The 19,273-nt window shown below is 35.1% G+C and overlaps 1 long non-coding RNA gene across 1 annotated transcript; it reads left to right on the plus strand.

Annotated features, from left to right (window-relative positions):
• Positions 1-16,355: 16,355 nt before the first annotated feature.
• LOC128015491 (uncharacterized) lies at positions 16,356-19,182 on the plus strand. The gene is made up of 2 exons (XR_008183921.1): positions 16,356-16,512; positions 18,081-19,182. It is a non-coding gene; the product is annotated as an uncharacterized LOC128015491 (long non-coding RNA).
• The last annotated feature ends 91 nt before the right edge of the window (positions 19,183-19,273 follow it).

Consider the following 19,273-nt stretch of genomic DNA (forward strand, 5'->3'; position numbering starts at 1 on the left):
CCAAACAATCAATTTTCCAGATGTCTCAAACAGCCGGAAGGGAGCTTCATCAGAAAAAAAATATTTGCACCAGTCTTCTGCTGTCCAATCCTTGTACTTCATGCAGAATTTCAGTCTATTCCTTGACATTTTTCTAGGAGAGAAGTGGCTTCTTTGCTGCTCTTCTTGACACCAGGCCAGTGTCCAAAAGTCTTCTCCTCACTGTGCATGCAGATGCTTTCACACCAACCTACTGCCATTCCTGAGCAAGCTCTGCACTGCTGGTGACACGATTCCATAGCTGACTCCTCAGGAGGAGACGTTCTGATGCTTGCTGGACACTCTGGGATGTCCTGAAGACTTCTTCACTGCAGTTGAACCTCAACTCCAGTTGATAGTGATCAACCTGACTACTCATTTACACTTCACATCTACTGCTGATATTATTAGTGAATTTCTGTCAGCTGGTCATTTAGGGTGTGTAATAATATAAACTCCATAATCATCGGGAAGAAGGAGGCGGGAACAATCAAATAACATTTTAATTATTCAAAATAAACACAAAACATCGCACCAGCCCCTCACGGACGACTGGTGCGCTCAAATAAAAAGCAAAACATAAAATAAGGCCCAGGCCTGGTCCTCTCTCGTCCTTCACTATCGTCGCTCCAGTTTTATGTCCTTCTATCTCTTACGTGAGACTCGAGACCGGCGGTGGGGCGCAGGTGTCGCTGATTTCCCAATCATTCCGCCAGCCTCACTCCTTGTTCCCACGTCCCTGGGCCCCGCCCCACTCGTCACAGGGTGCTTTCACACTTGGTTCACTTGCCTGGTCCGAACCCAGAGTTCGGTTGCGGTTCACTTCCATGATTTGGTATGACTGTGTTCACATAAGCAGCGGACCGTACCAGAGTTCACATGAAGCTTACACCAGACCACCGTTTTTAAGCAAACTCAGGTACGGTTCGCGGGTGCGCATCCGAGTACGGAAGACAGCGTTCACATCATCCAAACGAACCGAACTCTGACATCAAAGAACCCGGGTGCGCTAGTGTGAAAGCACCCTTAGTGTCAGGATCAAAAACAGTGAAATTAGTTTTTTTCTAAAAGTGTATTTTTGGGCCAATGAAGATTTTAGCAACTATTTAAAATGCATCTGATCATTCAAAACAATAATCTAGAAACAATGTGGATAAAAACCACAACAGCTTAAGCAGCAAACTTTGCAAAACACAACATTTATGTCACTGCCAAAACCTTTGGCCATGTATTCCTGACAAGCCTGTGATTTGTTGACCCACTGAGATCTCTGTGAAATGGTGGAGGTCCCAGCATTGACTCAGATTTGGTTCAGTGCTGGTAAGCATGATTAGTTTCTTGTGAGTGATAAATTGATCTGCTCTGTGTCACTGTTGAAAGAACTGATCAGTTATTCATTTGAATAAGAGCTTTTGTTCTTTGATGACTCATGGAGTAGCTGATGTGGTTAAATCATTAGGAGTCTGCACACTGTTAAACCTGGCCCAGTTATTTTGGTTCAGTAGGTTACCCAAGTATGCTTTCAACATGGCGGACATATTCTTTGACTTAGTCATTTGTAGAGTCAGCAGGCTATGTTAGTCTGTAACTTCTCTTATCCATATGTGACTCCTCATCAGAGCTTGTTATATTATTAGACCTTAAGTGCTCTTTGTCTCACCTAAGAGTAAGGCACAGGTGTTTTCCGATGTTTGAATAGACAAGCACTTCTCTGTCAAGCACTCTTTCCCTTTCACTAATAATACATGACCACACGCACAACCCCTGCTCTTCTCTTTCTTCTTTGACTGTCTCTCTGTCTCTCTCTCTCTTCTAGTAGTCTTCCTCATCCTTGATGTTGATTGTCTGATGAGTGTTAATGTGTTGGCCCCCAGGCATTTGTCATGTATTTCAAAACCATCTGACTGTTGTGCACTAGCTAGCTATTATTAGAGACTGGCAATAACGGCTGCTCCATGCTCCCAGTCTGTGGAAAAAAGGGTGTATCTAACTGGTAGAGTGGAGCTGAATGATCCTCAAGACCCAGACTAGAGTCTTCAGGGAGGAATGTTGCAAAACAGCACAGCAATAGTGGCAATTTCATGATCTTATGAAACAGAGTTGTTTTGCAATGTAGTTCATGACATGCTCTTTGTGTGTGTTTCCAAGAGTCTGATCATCTGATGAAAGGGAATCTCATATGATATTCTTGGTAGCACTAATGCTTAGCTGCCCCATGCAAATGCTTCTTCCAACACATACAGCCTTGATTTTGTGCTTGTACAAACTTGTTTCATAAAAAGCTCATTAAAGCCAGAAAATTATTTTCATATAACATTTTAATTGTGTGTCCATGCCAAACATCTGAAAATTGATTAAATAAAGTTTAATGGTCGAAAATGATGCACATTTTCTTTTGGCCAGGATCAATTAATTTATTACAAATTATGGAAATTATGCATGCAGTGACTTAAAGACACATCTTCTATGATTTAATTGTTTATCTTTTCTAAATTAAATTGTTTAATATTTTGTTGCGCAAGAAATGTATAATTTAGACCCCTTGTGTGTCAAACTCAATAAGTCAATGGCAAAGGCTAAGTTTGATGACAACAGCAAAACATTAATTAATTAATTAATTATTTTATTTATTTATTTATTTTTAGAGTCTAAATTTTTGTTTATAAATTTTTATTATAATAATGATTTTCTTTTTTTTAAAAGAAGAGTATTTAACCAAGAACCGAGAACAGTATTCCTTTGACCATAACATTAAACTAGCACCACATTTTACATACAAAATTTGTGAAAAAGTATTTATTATGTTGTATTGTCCCTTGTTTGGAAAAATAAATGCAATATGCCTTTTTAGTTTTAAACATTAAAGATGGTTTGATTTGGTTGCATGTTTAAGCTATGATAAATCTGAATGATCTTCATTCATTTTCTTGATTATGAAAACAGCAAGGACTGAGAATGCACATCTGAAGAGTGTGAACTGTTATACAGTATCTAAGTGAAACTGAGGAATCCACAGACATTAACCTGAAGAAGGTCATGAGTGGGCTGACAGCAGAATGTAGTCTGCTGCGGCAAGCTCCCTCCCTTCTAATTTATTAGAATAAACATTTTCATTCTTTTTATAACGTAAAACATTTATCATTTATTTCCCTTGCAAAAAAAGCTTAAGTATACAATTACACAGCTAAAAACAGTCTGATCCAGTCTCAGCCACAGACAAAATAATAGGGAAGTGTTGTGATTCATTCATGCTGTAAGCCAGAGATCACTCTTAAAATGCTTGTGTGTGTGCATGCTCTCTGGCAGCATTTCCGTAGTCCTGAAATATGTTTTCATGAATGTCAAATAAGAAAAGAAAAAATTGGCTAAAGCAGAACAATGAACCATTGTTTGACAGAATGTGCCTTTAATGTGCATATTGTATTAACATTTGCATTAGGCCTGTCAATTTAACTCTTTAATTAGTACAATTACATATACATAAAATAACATTCAAAGATACATTTTGTACATTAATTCCATTCCATCTATAAAAAGATTTTCCTATCCATGATTAAATGCATTTTCCTATCACAGGAACAATTCATTTCCTTAAGTCAAATATATATATATATATATATATATATATATATATATATATATATATATATATATATATATATATATATATATATATAGATAGATAGATAGATAGATAGATAGATATATTGTGTATTTTCATAGATTTACTCTTCACTGGGGGCTTGTCTTAGTAAATGTTTATATATAATGCATTGTATTAATAACTGTCATGTAATTATTTTATATTAGTTTGACCAAAGTTTGAATAGTAGATCTGATTATTATATTTTTTGAAATTTTAATGAATGTTGAATGTTTTTGCTTGAAGTGATTCTATCTGTTCTCTCAAATAAACAGCAAGCACAATTGGTGCTGTTCTTATTGTCTCACTATACTCCGTGTCAAACACACACACACAACAGTCATGTACGTCTGCTACTGCCAGCCTTGACAGAGAGGATCCAGCAGTCTTTTACATTTCCCCTGTGTTACTGAAGCAGACTGAGCATGGGTGGCCCTCCACCTTCTAAAAATATGTTAAATCCATTCTTTCAGCTCTGAAAACTGAATACTGTCTCCACTGATCAAGCACAGTCTGCAGTGTGTGATTAAACACAGGGGTTGTAAAGATGTATGTCCCATGTCAGAACTTCCTTTGTGGTCGAATTAACATTTAAATACTGCTCAGCTTTATTGTTGTGTGCAGTTACAGACCAAATATGACGATGGTAACAATGGCAATGAGGATGAAGATTGGAACCTTTTACCTTTACTCAATTACATTCCAAGTCAAAATATCGTTCTACATTCCAGTGAAACATTGGGTTCCTTGTTATCTGGAAGTAAAGTAACATTGAAAATTGATAACATGCACCACTCAGCAAGCTTAGCGATTATTTTCCCATAGCTTTGAAATCTCATTCACACTTCTGAATATTCAAACATGCTGAGACTCGATCAATCATGAAATAAAACAGCCAGTGGCATTCTGAATCACTGACTTCAAACTTGGTGCATTGCATCTTCACATGGCATATTTGCAGTTAATATAACTGAATTTTGAGAGCATTAGTCCAGGGAAATATTTTCAGCAAATCAAGATGTTTTAGTCTATTCCTTACACAAAACTATTATATGCCTTAAGAAGACTTGTAATATAGTGTATCAAGCTTTATGATGCCTTTTTTTTTTTTTTTGAATGGTCAAATGTTGCTATGCAATAATACAGTATCTGTCTTAGGATTCTTAACTTTACTAATTTTAATGGCCTGCCCTAAGTTATTACACAAAGCTTTTGAAGGCTTGTTTTCTCAAGAATATATATACTGCTGTTACCATACATACCAACACATGCATAGATTATTGTATTATTGTATTATAATTATATTCACACACACACACACACACACACACACACACACACATTGGTTTTCCATGTTTAATGGGGACTCTCCATAGGCATAATTTTTACATTGTACAAACTATTTTCAATCCACTTACCCTAAACCTACCTCTCACACAAAACTTTCTGCATTTTTAATGTTAAAAAAAAGATAATTCTATATGATGTATAAGCTTGTTTATAAAGGGACAAAAAATAATTATAGAGAATAAATAAAATAAAACAAAAAAAAAATGCAAAATAATATTTTAATAGCAGTTATAAAATACTATAGACTAATTCACACTAACCATAAAAAAAAGAAAGAAAAAAAACTTTTCATTTATATTTTCTTCTATTTTTTTATTATATATATTTTTTATACAAATAATAGTAATAGTAATATTTATCAGAATATCTGTAGTAGAGTTGAAATTTATTTGATCTGACTTCATTTTATTTGTTCTACACCAATGCTTACACACACTAAGAAGAGAACTACAGCTGGGACAAGCACAATGTTCAGTATTGCTGATTTAGGATGATTTTGGGACATTTAACTTCCCTTTTTTTTGATGGCCAATGATTTCATGTGAATTCTATGCAACCATTATTTTCGTACATGAAGAAGTAAATTTGTATTGTTTTTATGAAATGGTTCAGTGATTTTTTTTACAGGCAGTAAACAATTACAGGAAAACTTCAATAACAAAATCAAGCATATTCTGATACATTTTATGATACAAAATGTAGCCTATTTAGAATATATTTAAAGCTGTGATTTATGCTGCTACCAATCAAAGAAAGCATTAGCCGCCCAAGTATTTCAAACTGTACACAAGGCAGCAAACACCATTTTATTTTATCTCTGCATTCTCAACAGCAACGCTTGATTATACATTTCTTAGTTTGGCAGTTTGTCAAGTATAAGAGGCAATTCTGAGAATTAAAGGATCTTGTGATGTCAGGTGATGCCATTACATCTTCAGTTCAATTTTACATGGTTTCACAAAATGTAGTCATAGAACAGTCATTCATAGATTTTTACCCTGGAACAACATAGATTCATCTGAAATTGATACTGTTTTTATTAACTTCACTTTTATTAACTTTTAAGCTTTATTAACATAGTGTAATAAGTGTATTTCATTATTATATAAAAGACCAAAGCCACTTGGATATGGTTACTCTGAATGAACAGACCGTTCATCTTAGTTTTACTATCTTATGAGAGATTTAGCCTCAGGCTTCATGTCATGTGCATGCCCTCTTTAGGACAGAAAATGTGTGTAGAAGACACACACGTACGGAGTGTGTAAGAATGTTAAGCGCAATGCTAACAACTGAGTAAACAACTGAGAATTCATATGCAGCTGCCATCACACAGGAAAATGTTAAGGATGTAAAAAATAATTTCCTTTTAACAGCTTAAGACACAGGAAACAAAGAATACATTACAAATTCTTATAGACTACTTTTCCAACCAGGCTCTAATTTGTTGGTGTTTTTTTTTATTTTTATTTTTTTTTTTTTGGTTTGAAGAAAGTCTTTTGGATGTCATAGTCTTTGCTGCACATATGGGTGTGCTGCGCACGTCCTGATTTTGCCAAGTTCGATGTGTTCCTAGGTCAACATATTTTGTTGACCCTGGAACAACATTTTACTCCAAAAATATGTTCTTAACCATATCCCTACACCTAAACCTAACCTTAACCATGAGTAATCCCTAAAATCAGAGGAAATGATAGATGAATGACACTGATGTAAAAGCACCAAACACTGATTTTAAGCATAAACTTCACAAAATCTATAAACTGGTTCTTCAAATCTGATTGGTTAATCACAATGTTGTTCCAGGGTCAACAACGATGTTGTCCCAGGAACATGTCTCACTTGGTAAAATCAGGTTCTGCGGTGTGCTGCATGAGAGAGTGGAAGAGGCATTACATGTGTTATGTATTTTTTTCAATATAAAATTCCTTCAAATTAATGTTTTCCTAAAAGCTAAGAATGCTTGACCCAATAACCCTTTCACCCACTCATTTAGACTGGTCACATTTACACACACACAGTGTGTGTGTGTGTGTGTGTAATTGTGACCAGTCTTAACGAGTGGGTGAAAGGGTTATTGGGTCAAGCATTCTTAGCTTTTAGGAAAACTTCCACTAACCTCACAAGAACAATCAATCGTAACCTACACAAATCTCAACAAAACCTTTAAGGTCTCAACTGTGAATTTAAAACAAATTCTAACAAGCCTACTAAAAGACCTGCTTATTCAAATAGCTACTGTAAATTCTTCAAGTCTTCTGTTTTGCTTATTAATGTGTACAGGCTTGAAGAACAGTTTGTATTGCAAATTGTCATTTGGGTAGTTCATTAACATCAGTAAGGTGTTTCCCCAAGAAATTGCAGTAGTTTAGTGGAGTTTTGCCTCACGCAGATCTTCAGCGATGGCCATTATTCAGTACTGTTGACTTTTTGTAGGTTCACTGCATGGGCCTGCCATGGTAAACTCACTCTTTGCTTCTCAAGTTGGTGATTCTGGCACAGAACACTCACACCTTAGATGGGGGCCCCATCTGTTCTGAACACAAAGCATATAAAAAAATAACTGTTACAGAACACAGATAATACAATGTCAGACAGGTCCCTCCAGAAACTGAATTAGCTCTTCCATGAGTGCTTTTGTTTGATATTACATTTTAAATTATCTGCTTATGCGATGTTATGATTTTTACATAAAAACCTATGCAGGTAGGCAAGATTCTTTGGTATGCAATATGCCTAATTGTGAAATATTGTGATTTTTTTGGACATTTTAGAGCCTTTCTTTTGTAAATGTTTATAGGTAGTGGACTAGTTTTTTCTTAAATTGACTACTTTTTTAAGTATAAGTGTCTCAGTCTAATTAAATTCATAGTACTTTTAAGAATTAAAAGTAATTTATTCATTATATTTTAATGAAGTAATGTTCATTTATCTTAGTCAATGTTGCCTTTCTCTTTCAGTATTGGAGTAAATGTACTAAGCATCTTTACTCCACTACATTTGTAATGAGTGCTGCAATTACACATGACATTTTGCTTAGCACTTAGCTTTTTCTGCAGCAGTTTATTTCTGCTACAAAAGAAGTGATATCACCAGGTACAAGGCACTGAAAGTACAGTATCTTTTGTGTTTTGCCCATACTCACCCAAACTTGTCAACTATAGGCGACTTTATGTAAATGTTCATCCATTGGACAGAGGTTTCGACTTTTTAATTTTACTTTCACTCATCTCCTGTTTTATTATCATGTTACTGTTGTAAAAGTCCAATAAATAAATTGTAAATACATAAAAAAAAAAAAAAAAAAAAAAAAAAATTAAATACATAAGTACTGTTAAACTGTACATTTACTGGAGTTGTTTTTGAATTGGTGGCTTTGTAACATGTAGTGGAGTCATTTTCGCTGTACTTTTACTCAAGTATGAATTTCAGGTACTCTTTACATCTCTGAACATAGAACACATTATGAACACATGGGAAACATAAATAATTAAATACATGCTGTAATATAATTGATCACAAAAAAATCTTTAATGAGGAAATAAATGATGGCAATAGTCTCAATTTTCAACTAACAATGTGCGACAACTATGAAATATTTTTTTAATAAAAAATACATCACAAAATCCAGATGTAGAATCAATATATTTACTAACACAGTTTGAGGAGTGCTTCAGTTTGATTATTTCCTCTATGGGTTTCCTGGAAGGTTTTTTATTTAACCTTTTATTTCCAGCAACGCAATCTGAGGCACTTTTTTTTTCTTCTGAATAGGAATATTTTGTTATACTGTACACATTATGTTATATTATTACTTTTTTGCATAGTTATAATACAAAATATTACAACCTAATTAAAAATTGTTTGGATCCAGTTGTCCATTAGGAACATTAATTCCAGCTGCCTCTCTGCTAGCTTCCAGATGAAACCCCTGCCTCTATCAAGTAATTCATCCAAATATCAGCGATATTAAAGTGAATTGCTCTCCTGTGGAATAAGCTTTTCGGGATACAGGTTAAGCCTGATTTCATCATGCACAAAGTCTTGGCAATTAATCAGGAATCACTGTGCATAAACAGCCAAAACTATACTAACAGTCTTTCATAAAAAAAATAAAACAGAATCTGACATAGTTGGTTAAGCCTAACAACATAGAATGGATAATGTAAAAAAAAAAAAAAAAAAAAAAAAAAAAAACTATGGTGGGACAACTTTTAACTCTCATTTTGAGGCTTTTTTTTTTCTAATGCATATACAGTAACCCTCATGCTGATCATGAATCATAAATATACTCATTCAAAAAAGTTGTATCTGCAAGAGCCAAGACTGGGATTTCAGTGAGATGTTTATTTAACCTTTCCTCCTCCCGAGAAACAGTAATGCACAAACCTATTATAATGGTAGTACACATCTATATTAGTACTTAATGTCTTAAATTGTTTCATGCTGTTTAAATAGAATTTACTGTTTCATAAATACCATTGACGCTACATCATGTTTAAAAAGAAAGAGAATGCTCATAAATATTATAAATAATACCTTCACAAGGTGCCCTTTACAAGGACACAGCAAGCACTGGCCTCTTATTTGCTGGTTGTTCAAGTATGAGTTTTCCAACTTTTATATTGGAAGGTGGCTGCAGAAATCAGGTCGGTTAAGTTTAGCCCGGAGGTGACCAAGGAGTGTTCGGGTGGGGGAGGTTGCTACTGTCTTTCTACATTTTGCTTGCACATTGCCTCTCGGTTGTTATATGTGGACCAGTTCTTTTTGGATCCCACACCCACATGACTGTGGAACCCAAGGAAGATGTTTGAAGTTGACACTTTTTAATAGGGTGTGTCCTGTTCCAGTAGTGACTCATCAACCTCCCTGAGATTCACCTGTATACTGAATGTGTGGTGTTACCTTTACAAACGTGAGAACCGAAACTTAAGTTCAGTCTCTTATGCTCAACAAGACTGCAATTTTTGTGATCAAATATTATTACAATTTACAATAAACAAATTTTAATTATAATTTATTCCTGTGATGGCAAATCTATTTATGTTGCATGTATTACTTTAGTCTATAGTGTCACATGATCCTTTAGAAGTATGTTGATTTGGTGCTACATTATTTGGTGCAACTATGTTATTATTGGTGCTCAATTATTAATAATGATTCTTACTATTTTTTTTTTTTTTTATATAATACTGCTTAATATTTATATGGAAACGGTGATAAAAGAACAGCATTTATTTGAAACATAAATTTTTTCCCCCTCCATAATAAATGTCTTTACTGTCTTTTTAGATCAATTTTATTGTTCTTCCTATCCTGAATCTTTTATTGTGAGTGTATCACGGATTTCAAAACTGATATTTCTAGTGCACCAAATCAGCACATTAGGATGGTTTCTGAAGGACCATGTGACACTGAATACTGGAGAAATGGTTTCTAAAAACAATTAAGCTTTTCCATCATATGGATAAATTACATTATATAATACAACACAAGTTTTAAATTGTAATAATATTCCACAGTATTTTCGGTCGGACTTGGTGAGCATATGAGACTTCTTTCAAAAACATGAAAACAAAAACTGGTAGTATATACATACACACAGTAGCCCCTAAGCATGTATAAATGTCCTTGCATTTTATAATTGCAATATCAACCCAAGTGGAATTGCAAAATACAGATATAGCAGACTTTTCTGCAAAACGTTTCAGTAAATTTTCCCAAATGATAAAACAATAGTTATAATGTTGAAAATATATACTATATATATACACACACATATATCGCTCTAGGTGAAAAACTTTTCATAAAACATGTTTACAATGTGGTTACACTGTACACTTGTGTGAACCCCATTTCATTTATCCAAACAATGGTTGCATCGAAGTTGAATGAAATGTTGCCTTGAATTGCAAGGTCCTGAATTTTGCAAGGTCCTGAATTTGCACAAACTATTTCCCAGTACCATTTAAAGGGTTGCAATCGCACCGACAGTGTGTACTAGGAAGTGATGTAAGCTGGTTGACAGTGACGTAATTTGTCCGCGGCGTTCAACGGAAATAAAGAAGAACATCGTTAACAACAGGAGGATGGAGGATGCTGTGGTAGGAGCTGTGTTTTTGTTGTGTTTCGTGGGGTTTCACAATAATAGACGTGGAATGTCGACGTATACATAAAGCGATCGAAAGAACCAAAAGGAGGACTAAGAATCTCCAATCGACAAATGGCAGTGCTACAAGTGCCTGCCCTTCAGCATCCGTCCATCTATCGCTGTTCATCATACTTAGGAAATAAGTTGACACAATGTTTACAGTATGTTTACACAGCGTTTTAAATCATGGCGAGTGAGGCTGTTTTCGAACACGTCTGGTCAATCAATGTCTACTTATACGTCACGGGTAGTACCAGTTGTGCTGGTTAGCAGCATAGTAGAAGCTAATTTGGTTCTCAAAAAAGGCAGTCCGGTACTGAAATCGGCAAATGTGGGTGGTTCCACAATTAGTTCTGGAACTATGAAAAGGCCTGATGAGGCAGAGGCGACAAGTCAGCTGCTTACGATCTTGGATGTGGCCAATCACTCTATCAGCAGTTCCTTATAATTGTCAATCCAAAAACTGTGGAAATAGTTCAGAGAAAAGGTAATTTTGTCATACATTCATTTATACATTCTATGGCCAAATATTTTTTGAAACCACTGTGTTTAGGGGAGCATCGCTCTACAATTCATAGATAGTATGTAAAAACATATGCAGTTCTACTTCAGCCCATCCAGTATGGTTATTCGTAGATGTTCAAAAGTTGTGTGTTTTCTTGCCAGTTACTCTGAAAGGCCAGCAGCTCTCGAGGATCATTGTGCAATGCAATTTGCTGTCCCTGTGGACGCAGGTTGTTGCTGGAGACAGACAGAGTAGGCAGTCTTCACTTACTTCAGACAGAGTCATCAACATGCAGGCAGCAGAGAGAAGGAAGCGAGAACCTCGATCCTGTGATAGCCATATGAGATTCCACATGCTCTGATGAGTCATTTCTCCCTCCCTCCCTTCCTCATCCCTCCCTCCCGACATATGAAGCGTATGAGCCTGAGTCATCAGCTAGCTTTGTTTCTCTTGCTCCAACCATACCGCCTTGTCTCTTTTCTTTCTTTCCCACCCTTTACTTTCACTATTTCTGTTTCGCTTACGCTGCCGCCACTTTCTACCTGCCATTCTCATTCTCTTTCTCTACCTGTATGAAACTAACAGCAGGAGAACAATCGGTTAGAAATGAACAAATATTCTGAGCAAAGCCGCTGGTATTTCCCCATTCACATCAAAAATTCCCCTCGCTGCTTGCCTTGGAGACAACGGATGGCCCTATGCCAAGATGTCAAAATGCACTGTGAATGAGAGAAACAGATATTTGACCTAAGAGTTTCTGATTTGAATGCACAACAGATCACAAGCATTTGGATCTGGATTTTATGGGAAACATTTTTAGTACCTGAAACGTAACTAATTGTAATAACAAACCTCAGATTCTATAAACACTCTTCTCTAAAGGATGATGTCCATAAGGAAAGCACATTTTGGCTCTAATCACTATATTACAGATCCTGTGGGAGCGGTTATGTTAGGACTGATTTAAGAGCAGTTAATCGCTGAGCATTGCAAGAGCAATAAGGATTTTTAGGGGCATTATGACTGGGTCAGTATAACACAGCTGCCCCTAAAAGTCCCTCACTTTTCTTGCTGACATATTCAGTTTCTTTTTCTGCCTGCTTTTCGAGAAATTTTTAAGGTTTATTCCATGGTTCTAAAGACTCAAACTAAAGTCTAAAAGTCAGTCTAGTCTGGATTATAAAATGCCTCCTCTCCCAGAACAAGTGCAAAAGTTCAGACCCTTATTATTAGAATGCATTAAATGACTAAATGATTTCAAACGATAAACTACGTTTTTAACCGAACACAAAGCGGTTTTCAGCAGGTTTACAGCAACATTCAAATTACAAACACTTCTTTATCATTCAGGCAAATTTTTCCCGGTACAAAACTTTGCGTGCCCTGCTTGTTATAATCAAATTATGCAAATAAAATATTATAATATTAATAGAAGTCAACACAGGTGCTTGATTAAAACTCCTGTGAAACGGTCTGGTAAAATGGTAAAATGACTTGCTAATCATTGGTAAATGTGAGAATAAGTAAATATGAATTTATTTTTGTAAAATAATTGGTAAAGCAAATGTATGTTTTAACCTGTATATTACGACCGCATTATGGGTATTTCAAATTTAAATTCACGCGTTTAATCCCTATATTAGTTGCTTTATGGGGAAGTATAGCAAATTAGATATTTTATGGTATCTTAATAGGAACTAATCTCGGAACATCTAATAAAATAACTTTTAAATATACAATTCATTATAATTCCATGCTTTTCATGTGTGACATTTGAAGAGGTTACTTTACAATGATTACAGACATTTGCAAATGTCAAGTTGTGTGACTGCATCAGAACAATATACAAATCCTTTTCGAAACTATTGGCAGGAAACTTTCAGAACTGCTTAATACGGCAAACTGTATCAGACATGCTTGGCAGCAGAAATCACACTAACAAAGCTGCCTGTAACCTGCCTCTGCCACTCCCTAAACAATAAAATCTATATTGAGAACTGACATACTTTTATTTTCACAGAAACTGTGACAAATGAAGTCTATCTTTTTGCTTTTTAATATCTTTTTGTTGTCTTTGAACTCAAAACCTTACTTGCCGACATTCGATAACCTGACTTTTTTTTTATAGTTAAATAAAAACTAAATTGAATTACTTCATGACAATAAGTCTTAGTGTTACACAAATGTGCCATTATTGTGAGTAATGTTTTAAGTAAAAATTTTTTTTTTTAAATCCTATTTGTTTGTATTTTTATATTTTCTACATTTTGATTATAAACAAAAATAAATGTAACATACCACCTCAATACTAACAAATAGCTCTAAATTATAAAAATATATAATAATAATAATAATAATAATATGACACGTATCAAGGTTTTATACTGAAAAACACTCATAACTACATGTTTAACAAAAGTGTATTATATATTTCATTTAAACATTCATAATACATAATTACAGGCCTAAACCAGTAATAATCTTTTGTACAAATCTATTTAATTTTTCTTTATTTCTTTCAACTACACATCGAACTTTAGTTTAATAAAGATAGGCCTACTTTAAAACTAATGATGACAAAAGATTTCTACTATATATATGTGTGTGTGTGTGTGTGTGTTTTGCTATATTTACGTATACATTTATCAATTTTTTTCGTATATCAAATATTTTAAGTGCGTAAATAATTCTACATTTAAATCATAAATAAAAATGAAAGGTTTAAGAAAGTTTTAAAAAAGTGTTTAGAACTAATTTAAAAGATGAGTAATGATCCAATTATCACATAATCTTTAAGAATTATATTTTATTTTATTGTTCTGTTGCAGTTCTTCATCATTATCGATAGGCTACTGGAGATAAACTCCACTACACACACAGATAACACACATACACACACATTCCATTCAGCACGTTCAACTGACAGAGATGGTCACATGGGCCGAAAACTGGGACTTTGTAGGCCAGTTGAATACAAGGATAACTCACCTTGCCCGCAAAGACCCAGCCTCTGACACACTATCAATTGTTGCTGAATTCTGCTTCAGGCTGCGTGATCTTCTGTTAAAAGTGTGTTAGTCTGTGTTAATCTGTGCCATTTGCAATAGACCATCGGCAAATCTCGGAAACGCGATCATCCCAGTGCCTATTTCACGAGTAGGCTAATAACGACACGACGCGTCCGGTGAAGAGCGCGCGAGCCTATCCGTCAGGGTCTCACTTTTTACCTGTCATTTTCACCATGTCCAGCAACCTTCCTCCTTGGAGCTTCTTTAGAAAGAATGGGCATCGACTGAAGAAGAACGGAAAATGTTGCCGTGTAGTGAGAAGTTGCAGCCACTCTTAACACATGATCATCACCCGCCCCCTTATCTGCGCTCAACTCCTCATGAAGACACGGTATATCCACAGGGACCGCTTACAACACTCTCCTTTTGCGCAAAAGTGGACGAAGGGATAAAAGTCAATATTACGCGGCGGAGCCTCATTAATGCGCAAGCCTTTTGAAATTGTCCACGTAACGCGCGCTGTTTTAGCCAGAGCGACCCCATGTGCTTGTTATTAATGAATTATCCATCTGGCTGCTGTAGACATGTCATATTTGTACATGTTGCGCTGAAGCGCCACCGACTGGTTCCTTCGATCACATGCGAAATGAATTGTGTCTGGGACTAGAATCGGAAAACCTTACTATGGTGAAGGCTTAGTTTATGAATATGAATTAAGCCAGGCTGACGTTGCTTAGTAACCCTCCAGAAGTGTCCATTCTCGTACCCTAATTAATTTTTAATCTTTAGTTAAACCGCCTGATGGTTGACCTACCGGGTAGACGTCACTCGACCTAATAAATATTCATAAGACAATACTTCATCGTAGTAGGACGTGTGTATCCGCGCTCGGGACCTCCCAAAATTGGATCTTTGATATGACTGCATAGCCAGGCTATTTCAAGGTCCTCCTGTAGAGCCGATGAGAAATGCACTGGACCTGTCTGTCATAATAAACTATGTTCTTTATGTTGTATCAAAGCACTTACTAATTTAGTGGCATTTTATAAACAATAATAATAATTATTATTTATTTATTTATTAAAACGTTTTATTTTTAAATAGATTTAAATGTATTAACACGTTTTGTTTAGTGCTTTACGTAATATATAATTAAAATAATCCATTATTATTAGATTTATGTCGCCTCTAAAGTATCGTTTAATGTCTGTGCAACACAATTTAAAAAATAACATTAAATTTTGAATTTAATTTTGTTTTTTATAGCCTAGTCAGTTGAAATCTGAAAGTATTCCCTCATTAAACAACATACTGTAAATGTATGATTTTTTCTTCAATAATTTGGGATTCCCATTCTAAAGGCTTTGATTGCAGTGCAGTGTGGAGCGGCACCCTGTGGTGACATTAATATACCATTCGTAAATATCCGTATCGTTCTACTTTTTCCACGACTGTAGAACTGTATTACGTACCTATATAGAACAAAACATAAACAGGGCATGAAAACATATAAACAAAAATATGTTAAAAGCCAGATTAATTACCAGTAGTATTGTGTTTGTAAAAATTTTTTTTTCGTTTTTCGTTGTCTATGTTGTTTTCCCCCCAAATTATATTTAAAGAGATTTTTCATTTTGTACACAAGCTTATATAATAAACTGGCTTGTCATTGGAAGACACGCCCTTTACAATGTCGTCATCAAGGCAGCCGCTTCAGGCTCGCGACGGGGCCAGAGGATTTCTGTCATACGGCCCGGTATATTTTCACAAAATATTCAGCTGTACGAATGATCATCCACGTTGCATTCGTTGTTCAGCTAACATCGGTGATCCATTGGTGAGTGTTCATCATTGTTCATCACGCTGTTTGTTTGAGCAAGGATGCCAGCTGACGATTGTTTTCATCTCTGACGCCTCTCTCTCTCTCATCGTTCCCTAAATGCTGTGGTCTAGCTTCTTTCAAAACTGTTTGATACTATTTCACACATAGTGCATTTTATTCAGCACGGATGATGCTTATACACATAGGGAGATATACAATGGGCCTAGTGAGCTGAGCACTGAAGGCCTGTAAATCAGTGCAAAGTTGTACAGTTCCTCGTGATCGAGTAGGCAGTGGTACGGGCTTTTCAATTGTTTTCACAACATGTAAACATTAGGGGCTGTGAGTCGTATCTGGGGTCGTTCTGTCAGGTGGGCAGACTGACTGGTAAAAGCAGTTAACAAAAGAAACGACAATATTACAAGCAAATACGTTATAATATAAAACAGCATCTCTTTCAGTTGTATGGAAGCCCCAGAGCGTCCTGTTAATAATTCTCCATACAAACGCCTACATTGTTTTGATTATTTTCCATTTTGATTAATACAAGTTATTAGTGGGATATTGAAGATGCCTGCACACTTTTTCTTCTGTGTTGTCATGTGTTCCAATAATAGAAATTACATATTGCATAATTTTACAAATTCTTATAAAAATAAGAGTCAAACAGGACTTTGTCATCAGCTGTAGACAGGCATAAAGTGCCCTTAGTTTAGTGTGAGGAATCCGTTCAGTGTTGTTCTTTTATGATGCATAATTGTACAACCACACATCTGTTCAAGCAGATCTTTATCTAGTCACATGCTCAGTGTGATGGCAGTGAAATGCTTTTCACTTGGAATTAAAGGTAAAGTTCACCAAAATATATATATATATATATATATATATATATATATATATATATATATATATATATATATATATATATATATATATATATATATATATATTTGTCATTGTTCCACACCATATGACTTGCTTTCTTTTGTGGAACAGAAAATAAGATATTTTATTTTAATAATGTTGGTGACCAAAAAAAGACTTCCAATGTATGGACATGATAATAATAATAATAACTTAACTAATGCATACATAATTAATAATAATAATAATTATTATTATTATAATAACTGAACTAATGCATACATAACTTAATTAATGCTTACATAAATACTGACACATTTATGTCTTCTATGTTCTGCAGAATTAAGAAAATAGTCTGGATCAACTTGACGGTGACTAAATGATTATGACGAAATTTCATTTTTGGAGACCTATCCCTTTTACATGCTGTAGAATTTGTTGTAGAACCAGACAAGATATTATAATAAGAAATATTACAATAGAGGGTGCATAGAACATTAAATGTATAAAGTATGTACATTGTACCCAGACAGTGTTGCTACTTTATTTTGAGTGTATTTTAATTTGACCATGCCCCCAGGGTTTTTTTTCTAAAATAATTAATATATAATAATAATAAAAAAGGTTATGCTGGTTAAGCTTTTATTGTCTTTTGTCAATATACTGTGTGCTCCTCAGGCTTTCGGCATGCTGTACCAATTCTCTTCTCTGTCCCTTAGTGGGAGTGGGGTGAGTGAGGGCTGCTGTGAGGATCCCACACTGTGGAGCAGCCACACACTGAATGGTGTCTCCCACAATGAAGGCTTTGGTGGATGCAGTCTGGGTGGTGTGGGGCATCGGGGCCTCAATCTATGATTACATCCACACCAGTGCCATGGAAGAACGCATTCACTCACTGGAGAGTGCTATAACCATCCACCAGTGTGTCATTGGCCTGCTCTCTGCTGGACTTGTGGCCCTCTTCACCTACATTCTGCTAAGGAAGCACTGACACAAAATTTCAGCCATTGTTTGTGTGCAAGACTACATCAGTGATGTCAGAGGAAATTGAAATTCTGGAACCATGTTGATGTCAAGCAATGTTCAGATAATTTTAAAGGGATTTTAGAATGTATGAAGTTCACCTAATTGATTACTTACTAAACTTAATTAGTTTCCAATTCTGTTGAAATTTCCCTACGGTATTATCAGATCTGATGTGATTCGGTGTAATCTGGTAAACCAAAATAGGTGTGTCTCTTAATTAAAAATATTCTTCCACCATGTACTGTAAAGGATTTTCAAGGTCGTCGTTGGCCATCACAGATGAAAGGATTCAGAGATGCTCCCTGCCCATGGTTCTTTACACAACCTTGGTTACAGCCGAACAAACACAAAACAACCACTGGATCAGCAGGCTTTTCAACCTGTTTGCGGTTATTGTCAATGGAGTCAGCTTGTGTGTCTTGGTTACTTTTAACAAAGCATTCAACTTGCCAATGACTAAGCATAATGTCATTTATTTATTGTTAGCCTATGACATCTCATACAGCTTATTTCTTAACTCCATTGTCAATGAGAGACTGCGATTAAATTCTTTTTACAACTTGATAGAGAACTTGAAGTGTCCTTAATCACTAAAGATATCTGATGTAGATAACACCACAATGTTATCAGTGTATTATCTATTACTATGTATAAATGACAACTTTTATTTCATGTTAAAGCTGTGACATCAGTTAACGCACTGTTGTGTTTCATATTTTTACTTTTACCATGTTTCCTTAGAAACTTTTTTCATAGTGCAAAAAAACAAAAACAAATAAAAACTGCTAATGAAAACTACACCTGTTCTGTGTTAACAAAAATTAATGTCTAACTTTATGATGCAAAAGAAAAGTCACAGTATTTGAAATTGATGCAAATTACTTTT

This window comes from Carassius gibelio, chromosome A6 (assembly GCF_023724105.1).
Source record: "Carassius gibelio isolate Cgi1373 ecotype wild population from Czech Republic chromosome A6, carGib1.2-hapl.c, whole genome shotgun sequence".
NCBI lineage: Eukaryota > Metazoa > Chordata > Actinopteri > Cypriniformes > Cyprinidae > Carassius > Carassius gibelio.